Source organism: Leptosomus discolor, chromosome 3 (assembly GCF_034619465.1).
Source record: "Leptosomus discolor isolate bLepDis1 chromosome 3, bLepDis1.hap2, whole genome shotgun sequence".
In the NCBI taxonomy this organism is placed as follows: domain Eukaryota; kingdom Metazoa; phylum Chordata; class Aves; order Leptosomiformes; family Leptosomidae; genus Leptosomus; species Leptosomus discolor.
The window spans coordinates 4,156,268-4,178,627 of NC_141393.1; positions in this window are offsets into that span (position 1 = coordinate 4,156,268).

The window sequence follows — 22,360 nt, forward strand, 5'->3', positions numbered from 1 at the left end:
TGGGATGTGTGTATTCATGTGAAAATAAGCCCAACTGGTCAGTGAGATATATACAAAATGGATGATTCATGATAATTGCTACACTGGAATTGCTCGACAAAGAGACAGAAGAAAGCTGTTGATTACCAGGCACCTCAAGAAAGACCACAGATACAGAGAAATTTAATATTATGGCCACTGTGGACGTGCAAATTTCCATCTGCAGACTAACAGGCAGGCCTGTGAAAAGAAATGAAGAAAAGCATACTCATTAAAGTCAAAATCACTGGAAAAAGTTGCATATCCACCAATTCAAAAAGGGTGGAAATCACTGAGTCACACCAGCTGAGGCCATTGAATAGGTCGATAACCAGCGCTCAAAGGTCCTAAAGTCTTAATCCCTTGAAATTGCAAAGTCCCAAAGGCAGAAGAGGCCGTAGAGGGAACACATAGATGGTATGCTAGTTACGGTCCTTCTGTTCTTTGGGACTTATCTTTACTCAGAAACAGCAGTCTTATTGAACCCTCAGTACACTAGGAGACTTGGAAGCATAAGTATTTGTTGGATCAAAGTACACATTACTTCAAAAGCATAAAATGCCTAGATATTGAAGGCAATAAATCTTTCTCTGTAAAATACATGCATATATAATTTATATGATAAGCTTAATACCGAGATTTTTTAGCTTGGCTTCCACAGGCATGAGATGTAGGCAATTATGTTCCCTAAGAGTGAGTCTGTCTGTCCCCTCTCAGTCCCAAAGAAAATAATTTTTGAGCCTGTTAGCCAATTTCAACCAATTTTGGCAGAGGGATAAAGGTCTTTAGGGTATTAAGTTCCCATATGTTCTGTGATAGTAGGTGGCCAGGTAGGAGTGGCAGACTCATTAGCACATGCCTTGAAGGAATAGCATCAGTATAGACACAACCCTTTCTTAGACCTCAGAGAATCCAGAAAGACCTCATGAATGCCCAAATAGGCATGCATGAAGCAACAGCTTCAGTCGAAATTCACATCTCATTAGACATCAGCAGCTCAGAAGCACAAGACTTGCTGATCTCCTGCTTGTGAAATCACCCATTTCTCCTTCTCTTTTCATCCTGACGGCAGCTACGGTGCCTTCAGAGCACCTTCACATGACAATTCTCCACTTACTGCTCTTGTTTCTTTCCATTTAATGGGAGCCCCATTGCATTTTCATGCCTTAACTCTCTGCTCATAACTGTCAGGCTATCTCCTAACATATGGAAACAATTCATTTTCTTTGTCATCGTTTGGATCTGAAACTAGGGTACTCTGAAATGTAACTATACATGAATTTCCCTGAACTAATTACATAATATTTATCCTATTTTCTTTAAAGTAATACTCGCTAGCTAAGAAATGAAGAACTGCATTGCTTATAATAAACTCTGCATGCTACATTGTAATCTAAACTGTACAGTTATATATGGTGAAGAACTAAAAGGTTTGAGTTATTCCCCTTGGCAAACATTTTTTTAAGGATTGCTTAAATAAGCAGTACAGAAACCAGATGTCATTTGGTAAGAGTATCTGAATGACCAAAAATTTGCTGTCTGGGTATTTTTTTTACTCTATAAAAACATGAGAAATTCTTTGGATTTATATCATATTTAGCAGCTGTGAAACAGTGCAAACATCTGTTTGTACCTATAGGGAGCTGACCTACGGGGTCCTCATCTCTTAATCACCAAGCAACAAGCTAGTCTCATATACATAGTTTATTGTTTTCTTTTCAGCTGCCTCCTGCACTTCAAAGTTTTTATACCCTCATGTTCTATTATCACGGCGAGAGGGACAGTCCATTCATTATAAGCCCAGATCAGTGCAACAACTGATCAAAATTGCCATAAAGCACCGTGGACACAGAAGTGCCCTTCAACACAGCCACAAGCAACTTCCAGTATGTCATAAAAAATTGTTGCTTCCCTTTTTTCCCCAACATTGTTGGTTGTTGGTTTGTTGCCTGGGTGTTTTTTTTAACTTAAAGGCTGGAAGAACAGAAGACAAAAAGGAATGGAAGTCTCTTTTTATAGCCAATCCTACTGTGGGAAGAGGGGTTGACAAGACAGCTCCATGAGGTCCCATCTACCCTATTTCTCTAGGTTTCCACGATTGTCAGTTATGGCAGGAAAAGACTGCTATCTTCTACATGCATACAGCATCCCAGTGACTAGAAAAGAAGGAAAATAAAGTAACTTTAGTGGATATCCCTTTCCAAAGAGGTTCTACTGCTGCACCTATGCACAACACGAAGCCTAAGTAAGATCCCGTCCTCCATCAGGGCTTCTAAAATCAGGCACAAGCATAGAGGGGAAAAGAAAATTACTCAAGAAGCGTTTTGCCCTGCTCTTTGCCACATTACTTACACACACACGCGCACACACACACGCCCTATCCTTTAGTGATTTAGCCAGGAGTGAAATTTTTCAGCCTCTGTGATAATCTCTCCCCTTTTTTCCCTAACGTAATTTTGACCTTGGGACCTCAATTTTTATGCAGTGAGAGAAAGGTGCAAACAGCGTGAAAGAAAAGATTTGTGGGCCTTGGACATAAGAGTGGAATCAGCACTCCCAGATACACTGTGAGAGCTTAAACTATACACTGAACTAAGTCTGAAAACAAATGGGAAACACTGTATGATTCCATCCCATTACAGTACAAATAAATCATTTCTGGAAATGTGAAACAAATGGCCCAAGCTCAGCTCCATGGATGATCCAAATGCGAAAAAGCTGCTAATCCTAAAAGGCAGATGCAAGTAACCAATTAAGAAAGAATGCCGCAAAAAAAAGTAAGGAGTGTAACTTGTTTAGCAGGAAGATGTTAAGACCATAGAAGTGGGTCTTCCAATCACCTTTTTTGGTATTCCTGAGCTAACATTCTTTTTTGCTTACGTTAATATGGAATGTATTATGACAACGTTCTTATGGATATCCATGCCTTTTGTCTATCAGTACTTGCAGATACATTCAAAACAGCTGCAAATATTTTTTAAATTATGTAAAAGTCCCAAACACTTTGAAAAGAATATTAATATCCCTTTAAAACAGCAGTGTATTATATTAAATTAAGGATAGGAATTTAGAGAACAAAAAAATATGTTGTTAGCATTAACGTTTTCACTGCTTTCAAAAGCAGTCTTCTTAGATAAGGCTTAGAATTATTTTGGTTAAATTTAAAAGCGTTATGGTGTTTGCACATTTAGATGACAAAGCAGATAATCACACATACAGATTACAAGGAAGGAAAGGTTTGTGTTCACAAAACTCAGATGGTTTTTTTGAACAATTTGATAATATATACATTTTTTTTTTTCTATATATATATATATCACCTCTTCCTACAACTCTTGCCTTTTTTCTATCTGGAGATGATCACAGCTACAGTACTATTCCCAGTGCACATGGAGATGTTATTTCTCTTAGTGTCGCTTCCTCAGTCTTTGTCTGTGCAGCCATAAAAAAAACAAAACCAAAACCCTTGAAGGGATTTTCAGAAGTGATCTGGCACTGGGAGGTATCAGTTCTTGCAATCAACCTCTCAACCATCTTCCTGTGATGGCCTTTTCACATCCATAACAAGGAGGCTGGTAGCAGGAAAGGGAAGCTATGGGGCACGAGTGGCTCTATCTGTCCCCTCTATCAAATGCTTGACGCTACCAAAAGATCACGAAACTACCACAGGGAAGTGCTAAAGGTCAATGGCTCTCCAAGCCCAGGTGCAATTTCTTGCAGGTCCCAGCCAAGGCGCAGAATGGGAAACCTCTACAATCATCACACCCTTCCACACACCATTTTTGGGGAACATGTGCTCTGCAAAGGCAGGAGGACTAGTGTCTTGACTCAGAGCCCAGCAGAAAAGAGAAGTGGACAGTGAGAAAGAATCCAGGAGAGCTGAAACGCCACGCTCTGAAATGGTCATACCAAGACATGCATGTGTAAAAGTGATTGCAACTTGGAAATGTGTTTCCTGGCTCTCGGGTCAACCATTATCTTTAGTTTTAAGAAACGCCCAACACATAACTTGGATGCAGCATAGGCTCCTTGAGCGAGTGCCGTCCTACATTTCTTCTGGCTGTTTCTTTTGTCGTGGACTGCAGTGTCATGTCCTTTGGTTGGGTGTATGCAGCTCCACTTTCTCCCTCCTGGCATGGACTAACAATATGATAAATAACAAGGAGGATGGGCAAAAGAGGAAAGAATAAAGCTGATCCCATGTGCTAATTCCATTGCTGGGGACTTGTAGACTGTTATTGCTTTTCATTTTTTGCTAGGATTAAACAGCTAATACATACAGATTTCAGGTCCCATAAATAACATTGTGTTTGTCAGCTCATTCAAAGAATAATCGGTAGTTAGTGCGTGAGACTTTCCAGTACAACAAAATAACCTCTGTGTTTACTTTTTCCGGAGGCACCTATGAATTCCCCACTTCGTTTTGTCCCTACCTAAAATACCAGTTATACACTCCCAAAAACCTACCAGTGACTTCATTGCAGGCAGCTGGGTGCCTTCAAAACTTTTGGAAACAAGACCTAGACCTAAATAATTCCCACATCTGTGGAGGCTCCCCTACCGCTCGGTCAGTCAGGATACAAGCCCTGGTCAGAAACTGCCTGCAGTCCTTGGCTGTCTCCTAGCGCTAAGAACTTGCTAGGACTTCATCTTGTTGGAGCAGCTTTTGGGTATAACTGTCTTGGTGCTGTCAGCCCCTCCTGACGTGGGCATTACTTCTCTGCCAGGCCCATGGGGTTGCAAATATTGGAGGTCTGAATCCACTCTCACACCGCTGTGAGCTGCAAAATGCATAGCCCAGTGCCCATGCAAAGGATAAAGCATTACATCAACCCTCACTGAGAGTCAGTTCGTGTTATAGTCATCCTTGCTAAAAACACAGGAGCTTTTCAGTTTACCCATGTTGCAGCATCAGCCTCTGAAATTAACCTCTGGTTTATCTGAGATTTGAGAAATGTTAACCCAGTCCAAATTCCAAATTATCATTATCAAACTGTCAGGTAATTCTTCAGTGGTCACAGTGACCAAATGACAATGTGCGTGGGCATTGCTCCGTGAAAGGCTGCTGAGAGGGGGTGTGTTACTGCCCAGTATCTCACTCTGAGAGCACAGAACCTCTTGGTTACGGGCCAACCGTCTCGTGTCTACCTGCCATCTCTGAACACCCCATTTCAGAGTGGCTCAGGGTGCCTCTGCACACCCCATGCATCTCGGCATGCCTCTCCTCACCATTTTGATCCACCCAACAGGTTGCAGGAACCCACTCAGGTTGGACAGTCCCTTTCATCCCCGTTAACGCCGTTTCTTGGTTCAAATCTCTCTCCTGATTGACCCACCAGTGGATCTGCCTCATCTGCTGCTCGGTGGTGGAAGGTTATCTGCAGACAGTGGGGTCCTTACAGGACTCGGTTTTCAGTCCTCACAGCAGTATCTTCACCACCGGACAGGGAGTCTCCTATCAGCCCTACAAACCAACCAAGGACGATTTATTTTTATCTGTGACTTTTTAACTACTGAAGTGTTTTGCTACTTCTGCTCTGCTTGTTTGGACAGAGGCAAAGCAACGTATTCAATGCATTGGGTTTTTTGCTTTTCACCTCTACTTTCTACCTCATGGGTGGTGCTTAGCAAGTCTGCTTTTGCACCTGTACCAAATTTAAAGGTTATAGCCCATCCATTAACCCTGCTAACACCACCCAAGAGGCAGAGCAGCAATATTAATTCAGTGGTATTTGGAACTCTGCTCTAAAACGTCCACTAAAAAAAAAAAAATCTTATAAACAGTGCAGCTCATTATATATCTAGGCACAGGAGTACCATTTTTGACACCGCAAAACTCCCATCCTGGGTTTGCCTTGAGCCAGTCTCCTTCATGCGTACAAAAATATTCTGCAATCCAGCATTAGAATGTTTTTTGTGCGGTATTCCCAGAAACCCCAACAGTCACCACCCTGGTCTTCCTCATTCAACTGAGTTATTTGCTCTTCTCTGGGCACATAGTTTAGGGTTTCTCCCCTCTGTTGCCCACACCACCCTTACACCCTGCCCTCTCCAACCCTTGCATGCTGCAAAAACACCTTCCCACTGCAGAGGGAAAGCTTGCCCTGGCCCAAGCCTCCCCCTCCAAGCTTCTTGAGGAGCAGCAGAAAGCTCTGCACAGGAGGCACCGAGCTCCTTCTCAAATTCCCCCTGGTTTTAGCAGAGGCTCTGTTGCCTCTCAGCTCGGTGCACAGCTCCTGTGCTCACCGTGCAACGCTGAGCTGCTCTCCCTCTCTCACCATCAGTCTACGGGACCTCACACTCCACAAGGAAGCAGCACCAAGGAAACCACCACCTGCACCCAACACGCAACCCACCAGACCAAGGAGTGGGTCTCACAGGAGGGGCTGAAATTTGCTGCGTCTGCATGTGGAAACAGCCCTGCTATCTGTGCATGTGGTTACCTGGTAGCTCCAACGGACAATTTTTGGATTATAATTCCATTACACGCTCAGCTACCAATTTTTGCAACCTGCCCCTGCCAAGAAAACTCCAAGAGAAACAAAATCCCCTGAAACCCCTGCTCACAATGCTCCAGCTCAGAGCTTGGCAGCTTCCTTCCAAAATTAAGTGATTAAAGCAGTGCTAATGAGACATTCATCACCTGCACCTTTTTCCTTAAAATAAATATGCAGAGCTCTGCATTACAGGTGCATGTAAAGTTGCTTAAATATACATCTTTGAAGCACAGGAAAAAAAATAAAGGACACTCTGGCAAAAAGTCCCCAAAATACTTGAAAATATAACTGAATAAATAACTCCTTTTTTGGACTGAAATCTGCAGACCTTAGCAGATGTGTCCAAGCTAAACCAAACATCCAGGGAACTGGATCTCCTTTCTGATGAGAAATAATGAAGAGCAGTGCACTGGCAAGGAGACAAGCTGGAGGAACCTACTGGTCTTTTCCAGCTCCAACTTCCGTGATAGCTTGGAGTTATCCTTAGCCATTGGCTTGATCCATCAATGAAGTTATTTATCGCGAACTCGGGGCCCAGGGCTGCCAAACCTACATCCATATTGAACTGGAAGCATTCAAACATTCACCGAGTGAATAGGATTATTGGGTACTTACAGTCAAGCACGTGCCTGTATCTTTGCAGGAGCGGGAGCATTGTAAAGATGACTGTATATAAGGGGAGGTGAAAAATCCTCTTAGGAAGAAGTGGTTTTGGAAAAATATGGGGGTAAATTTTTTTAAACTATTTTCTAATGTTTTAAAAATGCCACCATGGAGGTGTCAGCTTAAATTATTTGGGAAAAGACTAATGCAAATAAAGAAATCACATTCCACAAACCTGCATGGAGGTGTAAAGGGGATATTTTCAGTGGAGCTTTTTTTTGGGCCGTGCTGTAACAGTACCTGCCATTGTATTTGCAGGGCAGGGTGTAAAATCTGCTTACAGGATTTTTAGTTGCACTGTTATACTTTGCAATTCTTTCTGTTGCAGGGCTCTGCTCCTCCGAAGGTGAAGTCCATGGCACAACCCTTTTCCTCAACAGCAATGGGAGCAGGAGCAGGCCCTGAGTTTGTAAATATTAACTTACTTCAAATGTCAGATTATTTACTCTCCACTCTTATAATCACCCAGGCCAAATGGACGGGGTCCAAGTTTGTTAACAATAGCTCTTGGCTGGGACAAGCTGTAGCAAAGGTTAAATCCTGTTTGCCTTACTCGAGCGTGGAGCCCCATTGACTCGAGCGGCACCGGCGGCTTTGAGAGGGCGACAGGATTCGACGCCAGGACCTACCCACGGTTTTGCTGGGTGCAGAGAGCCCCGAGCGACCCGCAGGCACCGTGCCACAGTCTGGATGGTGCCTCCAGGCACAGCAGCAAGACCCACCACAACGAGGGGCAGAACCCCTGCCAGCCTGGGTTTGCCACCATCGAGGACAGCCTTGGCTGGCCCAGCCTCCTGCCGGCAGCGGGTCACGGCTCATCATTCGCCATGCAGGGCCTGTGGCTGATTGCACAGGGCCAACACACCTCCCTCCCTGCCGCTCCACCCGGGCACATCCATCTGAGGCTTCGCTATGGGGTTGCATCTTGCCTGACGGCAGCAGTGGTGGCCGTGGTGGAGATCTCAGCGGGGAAGGAGCAGATGTGCGTCTTCATGCGCACATCGATGGGTAATGCAATGGAGGTGATAATGGATAATACCCTTTGTAACAAGAATTTTCGTTGTCAAGATAGTGCAGGTAGATTTATTTGTCATGCACTGGAAAACTGAAAAAGTGTTCATTACCTTGTACAGGACCTCTCTGCATGATGTCCCCTTTTGCTCTCTGCTGGAGTTGCCACACGCCTGTCTCTGCAGGATGGAGATGGCCCACAGCATCTCCAACGAGAGTGTCTGCACACACACACAAATGCACAAGGGCCCTGTCACAAGTTTAAGCATGAATCAAACATACATATATGTTTTATTTTATATAATTTATTTTTATATATATTTTTAAAATACATACTTAAAGTGTATATATGTATACACACCCAAGGAATTTTGTTCTATGCTCTTGTTCCATGGCTCCTGCATTGTTCCATATTGTCTCCCTGCTCCCTGCTACCTCCATTGCATTATACAGCTGTTGCATGACCCTGCAAAGATCAAAAGCCAAAGAAAGTTTTTCAGGGACCTGTAAAGTGCTGGGAGGGATGGACCCCACTGTCCCCAAGGCACGAGACATCCCTGTTTGCAAGGTGTGGTTTTCCCTCCTTATTGATCAATCACACAACAGCAAGTAGAGGGCAGCGGCTGACATTTGATAACAAATCTCCAAATTCACACCAAGAAACAAGGACTGGATGGCAAGGATGTGGTGGACCACCCCAAAACACCCTCGGCATGGAAGGGAGAGTTGCCTGCTCCAGGAGAAGAGGCTCATCTCCATGCAGCAACGTAGGAACAGCAGTGGTACCGAAACAGTACCCCTGCAGTACCCCTGCAGGCCTTCCTCGATCAATACATCATCCTCCAGTTCCTCCCAATCCTCTTCCTCCCCGCTGGTGCCACTGCAACAAAACATGCTGATCTATCAGGGCACACGGCGTGCTTTGCCCGGCATGACCCGCACAGATGGCTTGCAAAGGAAGCACTTGCGGAGGAAAGCCAAGTGGCCCACAGTGTGGCTTAGCCAGAGACATTCCTCCCTTGATTAGGAAGGTTGGGTGGGAGCCAGGGGTGGGTCAGCGATCTCCTTCCTGCGGCTGCAGCCATTCCTGCCACAACTCGAATCACACCTCTTGGAGACACTCTCAGGTCGGGCATGGGAAGTTCACGGCTGCAAACGCGCCGGCAGGCAAGAGGGAAGAGCACGGGGATGCAGGGGAAGTTCACCGGGGTTCAGCCAGAGCCAGGTCCGGAAGAACAGAGGTCTGATAAAAAGGAGAGAGGAATTGCAATGGACATGACCCTCAGGGCCTCCTCATCTCTTCTGCAGCCGGCGCAAGGTGCGAGACACATTGCGAATGAAGAGACAAGCTCTGACAAGCTCACAGATGACAGTGTCTTGCAGAAAAAAAGTACAGACCTACCACTACAAAGCAAAGTCTGCAGGTCGGAGCATGATACTTCTCATCTCTTCTGGTACCCTGTTGCAAACCATCTCGCTGAACTTGGACAAGTTTGCTGCTACGCAGGAAAGGCTAAACAAATCTCTCCAGGCAGCCAGGGTCAAGCCATACCATTTTTATCCCTGAAGCCAAGAAGAAGATTGCACTTCCTAGCAGGGAGAAAAACTGAGGCAGCAGAACGAAAAAAAACAAGGGAAGTGTTACTCAAATTATCTCCGCAGCGAGTGGAGGGACGGGAGTCCAGAGAACAAAGAGATCAGATGACCAGATGGGACAGATCAAGCTGACCACAAAGGCTCTGTCCAACATTTTTTGACAACTGCCAGGGCCATATGTTCATGAGGATTGTGGAATATTCAGGAAGAGTGTGTGGACACGGAGAGAGCCCGACCGCACTCGTAGCTGCACGGCTGCAGGTGTGAGTCAGGGCACCTTTGGTGTGTGACCCAGATTGCAGCCCTGCACCCTACAAAGAGGCTGGTAGATCACTTATCTCACCTCCTTGACGGGCTCTGACCAGGTCTTCTCCTGCTTTTCTTGGTGTTTGATCCGTCACTAATGAGCCATGTTCTGGGGGGAATTCTTAGGTCATTTATTTTGCATCATGTCTACTAGGAGAGGTAGCAGGACTATGGCTAATTAGGAAAGCAGACAGATAGCACCAAAGCAAGCCAAGGACAGAGGAACTATGTCTGTGCACACGAAGGACGGGAGTGACCCTTTCTGCCAGCTGCCCTGTGAGCGTGAACGTTCATGAAGGGCAGAAGCAGCACATCCCAAACGACTCGTCATGCCCTTTGTGCAACGTCCCTATAAAAAACACGCTTTCCTCATTTATTTTGTCAGCTGCTCTTTTGATTACTTAGCACATTCCAAGGAGTGCAACGAAATATGACGGATGACGTTCTGCAAAAGTGAAGGTGACAGTTTTCAGGAGTGACAAGTAATGGCAGGTACCCCGCTAGAGATGTGCAGGGACACTCAGCCCTGCCCTGGAAACATGCAGTTTGTCACCCACTAATGAGTGGTCCCTTTGCGGCGTCTACTACACCTGGCACATTCAAGACCCTCCTCAGCAGGACACAGGACCAACCTTAAAAATGGAGTGGAGAAAACGTCGTCCCATAATATTATTTCGGTTTTGCCCTGGCATGAGTGACCAAGGGACCATTTCACACTGTGAGTTTCCAAATTGGCCCTGGGCTTTGACAGAGCTTCGAGTCCTTCTCCAACTGGAATAACATATGTTTTGAAAGCATAGCTCCTTCCCATTTAGGTTTGCTTTCTCTTGCTCTCTCACATACGTGGAGCATGTGATGGAAAAACTCTGTTTTTCTTAAGGAGACAGGCTAAAAAGCTGTTGAAGATCACTGCCCTCATTTTACCAGCTGCAACCAGACACAAAAGGGTCGCTCGAGGGAGCCAGGACCAAAGCAGAGATTATAAAGCACATATTCTCTTTGCAGCAGCGAGAAAACAGGGAGCAGCAAGTCAACTACATGAGTGCAGTCTTCTCCAAGGCCAAAACACTGCACCAACAGCAGTGAGGATCACAGCCTCACTACACCCACGTGTCTCTTCCCCGTGAAAAACTCTTGCCATCCGCAAAGAGAAGTTCTGCGACAGGGACAACATTGCCTACAGTATTGCCTGGGCAGGGCACATGTCATGGCAGGACCTCTTCATCCAGAGGAGGACCACATTCATGGTAATAGGACACCCACAAGGTGTCCACCAGAACCATGATGGGCCAATTCCTGTCCATATTGCCTGTTGCCATTTTCCTGTCCAACTGCCTGTTGTTAAACCCTCTTTGCGTCCTTGACAGCAGGGTGTGGGTCTCCCCTCTGATGTTTGGTTATTGGACACTACACCATTGCACGGGGAATGGTAGATATGGCTTCTGACAAGCAACCCTGTATCGGAGCTGCTCACACCCCTGGGCAGCACAGGGGTAGGAATCTGCACAAGTGAAGCACAGAACCCAAATTAGCCTTCACTATCTGCTGGCAGAGTTTGGTCCTCTGGGTTCAGATCCACCATTACTTCCAGCAAAAAAGTGAGAGGTGCCAAAAAGCACCAGCCATGGGCGGAGGTGTGCTCTCGTCTGCCCGCAAAACGCCCAGTGGACTCCCTCAAGCTGCACCACAGCAGCTCCCAAGACCCCTCTCACAACTTTTCCCCCACCACCTCAAAGCCCCATACAAGTGCCCCAGCATTCCCTGGCTCCCTGCATTTTTCTTGCAGCTCCAAGAGACCAGATTTCACCTCCATCAACAGATCCAGCCTGTGCTCTGCACCTTGCCGTAACTTCCCAAAACTCTTGCCCAGAGCAGAAAACACTGCAGCTTATTTCTCATCCTAAGGGGGTGTGAGTTTTGCAGGGTAGTGCTGCCTGAATTCATATCCCACGGGCTGCTGTTAGCCTGTGGTGGCCCAAGAGCTCAGCAAACACATGTGGACTGAGCCCCTGGTGCTCAGCAGCCTCCCAGTGCCACCATCACTCAAACCTCTTCTACACAGTGTGGAAGAAAAGGGGGAAAAAAACCCAAACCCATTCCCTGGCAACAGGCGCATTCGTCTTGTGACTCCACCACCCAAATGCTCTGAAGGAGTCAGGGACAGCAAAACAGCCAAAAACCCAACAGGGAGGGTGTTTCCCATCACCGTGATGGGCGCATTCCCCTTCGCCGGGGCAGCACGTCTTCTCCACGCAGCGGCCATCACACCACAGGGCCAGGCAGACGAAACGGCCCCACGCAAGGAGCCCGTCCCTCCGCTCCATCCAGCAGCGTTGGGAAGGGGCTGCCTGCCCTTCCCCGTCCTCCCCCACTCGCCCGGAGGCAGCAATACTTCCCGGGCAGATGGAACCGGCGACCAGGTTAGCAAACGCCATGCGAGCCCGCTCCCCACCGGCTAATGTAAACAGGGCTGTCGGGTGCAGCGAGTGCTGCCAGGCTTTGATCAAAGCCAGCTGCACGGCCGGCCTCGCCGCACGGCCATCGTCCCGTTCCCCCTGCCCCGTCCCATCGAGGGGGCCCAAAGCGGGCTCGTCCTGCTGGGAAAGGAGGTCACACGGCTTTACATCTTGTATTAGAAAGTTTTGGGGGTGTGGAAGGAATCGTTCAGGTTACGCCAAGAGCTGCCTAGCTGGGGAAAAATTGCTCCTTGCTTTTTCCCCTGAGACAGTTCCCAAGGAAAAAGTAAGGTGCCATGGGTTTAAGCCCTTTTGCAGGGGTTTGAGCACAAAGGTGGCTCACTAATGGTTTTTCTCTACCAGCAAAGCTAGAGAGCTGGGGTAGGATGTTCCCATCGCTGAGCGGCTCACAGCTGACCCCCTTTCCCCGGTGAAATGATCCAGCTTAACAAAATAGCAACCGGGGGAGTGACGAGCTTTTTATGGGTCTGGATCCCCCCCGGGGATGTGGTTCACAACCCAGCCCGCAGATTGTTTTGTCGCCCAGCGAGGGTCGGGGAGGACACCGCGTCTCACCTTACGTCCCACCCAGCTGCTTCTCACCCGCGAGCGCAGCCACCGCCGGGGACCGCGCTGCTCGGCCGTCCCTCGGGGTCCGCATGGGTGGGACTGATCCTGGCACAACACCCAGCTCCTGGGGTGTGAGTACTGCCGGAGAGAAGGGGATACAGTTACCACTGTAGGGACATCTCCTGCCTACTTGTTAATAAGAAGTCTTACAAATAGTCATTTTTCACATCAAGTTTTCCCATATTCTCATCTTTTCCTCCTTACTACATTATTAAGACCTTTTTCACCCTACTATTTTTTTTCTATTTATTACTTAAACTATTTGTCTTTCACCTGTTATAAGGCAGCCGTAACCTTAGGACAGGCAGAGTGAATAATTTGGCTTTTTTTTGGTACAGATTTTATCTGCACTCTGTGCAATTCCTGTGTGCAGGCAGGGGGAAAACTGTCCAAGGCTAGAAAACACCAGCATTTTCTGCAGCAGCCTTTTTGAAAGTAGCAATAACTCAATGAAGTGGTTAGGAGTTTACAAGGGCTTGGAAAAAATTACCTCCTTTTAGTAAGTGTTAATTATATGACTAATTAAATAGAGAGGAGGTTGAAACACTCCCCATGTCATAACCTGTGTGCTTCCAGCCCGGTCCTTGCGTGACAGAGAAAACAGGGAACGAATCCTGTTTGGCCTTCATGGCAGGAAGTGGCTACTAAACCAGCTCTAACTTCTAATTTATTTATCTGGGAAGCTGTAAGGAACTGTTTTAAAATTGACCAACGTTTCTGCTACTTAAAGAAAAAAAAAAAAAAACAAAACACCAACCAGCCATTCAGTAAAAACAAACTTGGAACGGCCCGAGTTTTAAGAAAGAGATATAAAAGGCCACTTTGTTTATGTTTTTCAGCAATGGCATGTTGGCTTCTTTTTTTTCTAAATGACGGCAAAGAAAAAAAACATTATGCTAAATCTCTTATCTTCACACAAAGTGGTTGCAGCTATCACAAAACACACACATTGTGTCATTTCAAAACACAAACAGGCTTGTGGTCAAACATTCTCCAGATTACTTCTTCTTTTTTTTTCCCTTTATAATTTTGTAGGCATTAATGAAGTTTAGCATATTCAAGTGAAGCGCTTTGTCCCTCCGGTCAGGTCTTAATCATAAACTTCTGGAGAAGCACAAAGAAACCATGGGGCTGAGACTGGGCTGCAACGCCTGCAGAGCCCTCTCTGATGTCCAGTGCTGCGGCACCAACCTGTCACTGCTCCCATGGACTTTTACCAGGGCAAAAATGGTGCAAAAGTGATGGGAACGGAGCTGTATACAGAAATCTGGGGTCAACAGCAAGATGCCTTGTCCAGAGTCTCTGCTTGACTGTGGGCAGCTCATTTAAGGTCCCCGTGCCTTGGCTCAGTAAAATAAGCTATCAAGTCTTCCACAGGATATTTCTTATCCATCCAATGGGACATTTCAAATACTTCAAGCCCAGACCTTCTGGGTAAAACAGGTTTTTCTATGGTACCGGGATGATCTGAGCTCGCTGGGCTGCCGCAGGGGAGCTGGTGTGAAGGAAAGGCGCTTTCATCCACTGCCCTCTCCCTCCCCACGGCCAAAATCCAGGCTCTCCTGGCTGGCCAGCTTCCATCCACCTGGGCAGGACCTGCTGTTCGAGGGCAGGGCGTAAAACCCTGAGCCAACTCCAACTAAAGAGCATGAGCCAGCCCTGACACCGGGGAAGCCCAGCCAAAAATAAACTCTAAACATAACAAAAGCATAGGAGATGGAAAGCAAACAGTGACTGCTAAGGTGTGCTGCACCTCGGTAGGTTACTTGGGAGTGGTGGCAGCACAGCTGCGATGTTGCTTTGATCCATTGCATACGCTGCGAGTCAAGAATAAAGTGCTGCCAGCACAGCCAAAAGGATGTTTTGGCACAGCTGAAAGGATGTTTTGGCAAAGCTCAGAGCTTCTGATGCTGCTGGGGCCATCATATACCTGCTGGCCACGTGCACAAATGGAGGGGTGGCCTATTGCCCCTCCACAACTTTTTCTTCGGAGAAGTTATGTGCCCTGGAGTCCTCCTCTGTCCCAAACTCCCTCCCAGCGCTGCCAGAGACCTGTTTGACTAAGAGGTTTCTGTGGTCTCTGCTGGTTTTACTTCCCACATCCTGCACCATTGCAGGATGACACAAAAATGATGTCTGAGTCATATTTGAAGATGTTCAACCCGAAGGATCACGCCGTGATGGCCCAGAACTACAGGTGGATTTCCCAGCCCTCCCTCATGGAGATTTCTGCCTCCTCCCCTTTGCTCTCATTTTCGTTTCTTTTAAAGGCTTGGTGGTTGCAGACAACCGAGAAGAGGCCATCGTGCAGGGCTGTGACAGTGGGTATTGCTGGGAGGCAAGTGTCAGAGGAGAAAGTGGCAGTGCCAACAGACGAGCCCTGCTACTCTCCCTGGGCAAATGCAGGTCATTTTTGTTTGCCTAGGTGAAGCAGCCGTAAGGTGCTCCAACCTGCGACGAGGCAAGGGAGAGCCTTCCTCTCCCATAGAGCCACCCCTGGAGCTTCTTCACTCCACATTGACTCTTCAGCCTCCATCGTTTCCAAACAATGCAGATAATGACACTTTCAAATAAGCAACTAATGAGGGAACAAGCAGGAGGATTGACAGAAACGTAGACGTGGAAGAGGTACAAGATTTGTGAAAATGAGAAACTGGAGGAACAGAGACGGTCTGAGTATGTCCTGAGTAGTGGTGCCTGGCCAGGACACACGACCAGCCACCCCACCAGCATGGGCCCAGCCAGTCAACCAGTACCTCCACAGCCTGTGCTGTCTTGACGCTCCAGTGGAGCACCACGGCAGAAGCAGCCTGGGGTTGTGATCTTGGGCTTCCAGGACCCAAATCCACCGGCAAGAAGGATTTGCTTTTGCAGTCAGTTTGAAAGGCACCAGTCCCCTGCACCCTCAAGGTCATGCTCTGCTTTAATATCTGCGGTGAGCTTGGAAGTCTGTTACCACCACAGGGACACCTTAGAGTCCAATGGAGACTACCAAACCACGGCTTGCTCGGGGAGAGGATTCCTCTTCCTGCAGCAATGGGAACTTAGCGGAGATGAACCTCACAGGTCTCTGCCCACCAGCAGCCAGTTGGGATGCTGCCAGACCCCACCAGCAGGAACCAGAAGGGAGGTCCTAAAGGCTGGGGAGTGGGTGTCCTCACCAGCGTTTCACACATACCTGCCCTAAATCCACGGTGGCCAGAATGCAGGGCATGGCAACACCTGGGAGACACACGCTGAAGCCACCACCGCTGTGCAAAAGCCATGCCCCTTCCCTCCACCCTTCCACCACGCGGCACAACACCCAGCCTGCCAGCCACTCGTCTGGGGCCAGCTACCCCGGAGAGATAGCCAAGGCGTGAAGGAGGTAAACGAACACCAGACACTTGAAAATTCGAAGTATAAAAGGTTAAACGGAGCACACACTCTAAAAACAAGGGCTTAAACTTCAAAACAGCCTGAACGCACAATTTCAGGGAAATTTCTGAAAGCATTTATTACCGCTAGTGCCGTGAAAGCAATGGATTTAATGAGTTTGTACAACCAATGTGCTGAAAACAGCCTTTGCCGGAGCGAGCCGGCCGTGAGTCACCCGCTCCGAGCGGGCACCAGCCCACGGCTGCCGGCAAACAAACACCCAAAGCACAACACAAGCACTGATAACACTTGCGCAAGGCAACAACCGAAGGACCTTTCAGCAGCTATAACTAATCTATTTCCACTGCTACGCTGCATTACTTCAGAGACAAAGTGGGAATTTATTTTTTTTTTTCCTGCTAATTAACATTTGTTCGCGTACAAAATGCAGAAGCTGGTGCCAACCGGACATACCTAGATAGAGCCTAATATTAGATTTCACAAAAGCATTCATCCTGTCTAAACAAACATCCTCCATAAAATATTAACCTTAGAATCTTTGCCCAAACAGATGTTTGCACTGCGGGCATGGCTCGGCATCGTTTCCCAGGACGAAGTGAGCCCTCCACATCCACGACCATCCCCACACTCCAGTTAACCCAGGCATTGACAGCAAAACACACTGTTAGTTTAGGAAGCTGTGCATAAAACTCAGGGGGTTTAAAACCGTATCAGTCATTATTTGCTTTAGTAGAGGCTTCGTTTAAGGTTTCTTCCTCCAGCTCTATTGCAGTGCAAAGTTACCCACTTTTTGTTACAGCCAGAGACGAAGTCCTGCTTTTAACAGCTGAGGAAATTTGCTGGCAAATGATATACAGTGCTGATCAACCAGTAATATGGTTCAGGTCTGGTCGGACAGGCAAGCGGCTGAAAGGGGAAAGCAAGTTTTTTAACAATTTGTTATACACAGTAGCAAGAAAAACAGGAAGTAGGTGTTTATTAGCAGTTTCCAAATATACCAGCCAAAATAAAACTCCCCATGCAGTCTGAGGTATTCAAAATACAGCAACAACCAGAATTCCTCAGATTATAAGAGGGTAATTAATCACAAACAGTGTTCACAGACCAGTGATTTGGAAACTTCCTTTTTATTGAAGATCTGGATCAACAGCAAACTTCAAAGCAAAACTAATTGATCTGAGATTCATTGCGTCTGGTCTATAAAGCAAAAAAATAAAATATCATTCTGATGAAGCCAGGTCTACGGTTTACATTCATTATGCCCTGACAGCCCATAAAGCACATTAAAAAGCCATTTTTCAACGAATGCTATAGCACTGACCTATTTCAACATAAAAGCTATTCATACACAGGAGACTGTTGCTTCCTCATAATCAGTGTATTGCACCCAAAAGCCAGCCGTGTTATTCCAGGCTTGTTTCTCAGGAATGTGAGCATATCTTGGAGACTGATTCATAAAAGGAAGAGAGCAGCCCACTTCTGGGACAGGCTCACATGCTTTATTCAGAAGTAAAATTTCCGAATTTTGCCAAATTCAGCCAACTCTGCTGGAGCCAGGAGAGCAACTTGCAACGAACAACTCAGTCACTAAATGAACTTCTTGTTGTTGTTGTTCCTTCTTTTCGTTTTGAAATTGCCTGAAAACAGTGGGGTTTACCAGTTCTTTTTCATAAAGGTTGTACGCCCATCCCAGCCAGGGGACCGGCAGCCAGCAGTCATTGCAAGGTTTGCTATTTAACCTGTGCAATTTGTCACCTAAGTCATCTGGCTGTCCTTTTCTTGTCCTCCACTGGAAGATTCAGTGTGCCCCAATGATAACGCTCATGAAAACACACTCACAGCCCCACTCTGATTCCATAAGCCCTTTGCTTTCAAAGGTATTTTCCCCATGGCTGCTCTCCCAGCATGCCCTGTGGATCCTCCTCAGCGCTGGGTGGGACCATCCTCCGGCCAGTCCCACACAGGATCCTGCTGTCTGATTTCGGGCCTGATACCAGGGGTGGTTGAGGCAGGGTAGGAGGCACAGCCATTGGGCAAGAAAAGCAGCTAGATTTTTGCAGGGTTAATTTTCATGGCAGACTGGAATGGCATGGATGGATACGGAGTTTGGAAGAAGCAGAGGATGATTTTCTTTTTTGACTGTCACAAATTCCCAGGTTGAATGCAAAAAGGTCACTCGCACTAAGCAGAGCTTTCCAATCGTTGCCTCTGCTTTGTTTTTCTGGGTAGCCTGAGGAGGCAAAAACATACTGAATTGATACCCCGTTCAGCCCTAGACCCTGATGGAGAGCTTCACATCACGAGTTGTGAAAATCACCAGTCATTCAGAGAAGAAACTCTCCTTTCGGCTGCCTGCGTGCAGGAGGTGAGCCCTGGCTCCTTCCTCCCAGGAGAGCTCCTGCGGGGCGAAGTCCGGGGGAAGATCTCCATCCTGCTACGAAGGCAGAAGTCCCAGCTGAACCGTGGGACGGGGAGCGCTTGGATCACACACCGAACCCTTCCAAAGCCAAGACTTCCCACTTCAAACCCTGTCAAAACACAGACAGTGCGGACACATCCAATTTATTCTCAATAGGTTTTGCAGACTTTCGTTTTGCTGTGCTGTTTTCCTGGAATCAAAAGCAGAAGTCTCTAAGCTGCCAGATCACCGAAACCTATGATAAAGATTTGATCCTAAATGCAGGCTGTGATTGTTTGATTATTTTTTTTTTTTGCTGTTGTCCGCTGATGTCTTCACCTGTGTCATCCGCTCTCAACCAGGCAGCCTGTTGCTGCCAACAGGAAAGATCACCGTGAACTAAACCTTTAACAAGGGATTAAATTTCATCTAAAAGCATGTAATTCTCCATAGCCAGAAGCAGTTTCTAATCTTCATGTATAGGAACTTACAAGGCAAGGAATTCAAAGCCACCGGATTAAATGAAAAATGTGAATGAAAAGCTACATGCTGATACTCAGCTGACCTAGGCAAGTTACTGTACATTTTTCAAAGTTTTAAATTACCACTAATGGAAAACGTGGGGAGCAAGTCTGAAGTGTCTCTCTACATCATTACTTTAAAGAAAGAAGTCCAAAACAATGAATGAATATCTGCAGAGAAGCCCCCGATGCTTTCCAACACGGTTGGCCTCACTTTGCTCTTACTGTATAGATCAGCAGGTATCATCAGATCAGATTAAGACCAGCTGTTCATTTCTAGTAAAGGAATTTCCCAAAAAGGTAAAGTATAATTCAAGCTTAGCAACCTAGATACTTTGGAAGAATAAAACCTCTGCTAGTGACTGTAAAAAGCGGAGAAAAAGACATTATAAAGCATTTAAGAGGTTTGGTTTCAATTATTTTATATTAAAGGATAGGTAAGCTTAAATTGCTCAGACTCTTTAAAAAAAATAAAAGGGATTGTAAATAAAATTGGAAACAGATACACAACAACCGCGTTCCCACAGGTGCATTTTCTTACTGTGGAAATACCCGTGTGAATTTCCAGTTTCCCATCATGTAAGGGGAGACAATAAATTCTGAAGTTACCCCGTTTGCCTTCGGACTTTGCCACAGAAGAAGTAACCTCTTGTCTGTTTAGACTGTCTGAGTATCCCAGTGTCCCTCTGTGTGTCTCGCACCAAAGCAAAGGTTTGTGCTGCCCGCCGGGGCTCACTGCGAGATCAAAGCTTTGGGCCACTCACAATAAAACAAGAGGGTAAAGCCCAAAGAATCAAAGAAACAAAGGAAAGGTTTAAGAGATAAGAATCAGCCTCAGATATGATATTTCATCCAGATCAGATCCGGTGCAGAAGTTCAATTCAAAGTTCATAAGACAAAAATACAAAGAGATCAGCTTTAAGGTTTTGTCTCTCTATATCTTTCCATGTTCTCAGCGATATTCCCCTCTTCCAGGCAACAAAGATTTCACCTGTATTATGCAAAACTGTAGAACTTATCTCATCTTCTCCTCCAGGCTATGCATCTACTCAAATACGTATTTCAAGCATTTCTAACATCCTCACCCAGCCCTAAACCAAACGCCTCCAGCCGCATCGCACAAACAAGGTGTGAAGCCGTGGGGTAACCAGCAAAACCAGAAACCCGCTCCCTTCCTTGGAGAAAGGCACTTCTCCGCTTGCTGAAGCTCATTATGAGTACAGAGTAAAGACAAAACCCAAGCCAATGTGCTGAAAAGTCTGTAGTTAAATCCTTTAAAGACCAGGAAAAAAGGCAGGGAAAAAATCCCGCACCTCTAGATTTCTCAGAGGTACCAAACCTGGAGCATGCTGTTATGTTTACAGATATAATTGTCTTGGCTTATAGGGGGATGCTTGGGAATTACTTGGTTGAAAGAGTCCGTTTATGAGGAATTTGGGAACAGGAGGATGATGGCCGGGGAGGGCTGCAGGTGTTTGGAGGCACAGAAGGCAACAGGGAACTGAAATGTCATTGCCCTCTGGCAAAGGCGCACACTTGGCGCTGCCTCCCCTGGGAGCGGCTCGTCTGAATGATGCGAAAATATTGTCACAGATTCTCAGTCGGCCGCAAGCAAGACCACAGAGCCTGCGAAGTGCTGTACTTCAAAAAATGCTATAGCCCTTTTTCACATTTATAAAGATACCTCAAACACAGCACATTCCTCACAGTTCCACAGACACCTACCCTTTTTCAGCTTTGTTTTTGCCTCATCCAGGTCTTTATTACAGCGGCAGATTCACCAGAATTACCGTACGTCCGATGGGTGGATGGACGCTTCCTGGAATACCTGCGAGCCGTTGTTTTCGCCTCGTTGCAAACCTACCACGGAGAAGCACTCTCTAACCTTGTGAAGTACAAAAACCAACGAGAGCAGTCAGATGCGGTAGAAGAAGACACAGAAGGATCAAGGAAAGGTTTGCCAGGAGTGATGAGCACCCCGCTCTGTGTGCACAGCACGGGGCGGATGTCGTTGACTCTGTTGGCTCGTCGGTAGAGCTGCACAAAGCTGCGGGGAAGAAAAGCCTGGGGGAAAAAAAAGGGTTTAGAAAAGTGCAAAAGAAAAAAATAATTAGAAGATAAGAGTTCTTAAATCTGGTGAGTACTGGATGCTTGTGATCAGGTCAAGCCAGTTGAATGCACGCTGCAGTTAGAGCAAATGCGTCAGGGCACAACATCTCCCTTCCCTTACAGGGTTGCTTTTGGCACTAAAATGTTGAAGTACATCGTCAGGCCTTGACGGGGTGGTAGGGTAAATGCATCCAGTGATAAGGTGATTGCAGCTGAGCTATGGGATACACGCAAAGCGGGCTGCAGGCTTGCGGTGAAGTCGCTCTGGTGGCACCAGGGCATTTTCTGAACCCGCTGGATCCCATGATGCTTTCCCAGGCGTTAGCACGGCTCTGGATTATCCCGCTGCGTTTCCACTGGGGAGGAATACGGACCCCAAAGGCCTGTCCCTCCTGAAGGAGCCAGGTTGTGGTCATGCAGAGGACATGTTAATGAAGAAAACCACGTGGCTGTTCCAATACTTTCTGCTTTGAAAGAGGCTTGTGAATAACTCACAGTCCCCTGGCACGTGAAATCCCTGGAGAATTAGAGGAAGCCTGAAACGTGAACGCTAACCCTACCGTTGTTGGTCTGATGCAGCACAAGTACGTCAGCTCCAGAGGTTTTGTTTCGGCCATGGGGGACAACGTCTCCCTGTCAACACCACACACAAATCCACCTACTGCGGGGTGTGGGTTTTTTTTTTCGTTTTGCCTCCAGAGATCACACACCTTCTGAGGTTTCCTTACATGTTGTGTCATAAGGTGCTTTCACAGCATCCACACCGCAGATACATTA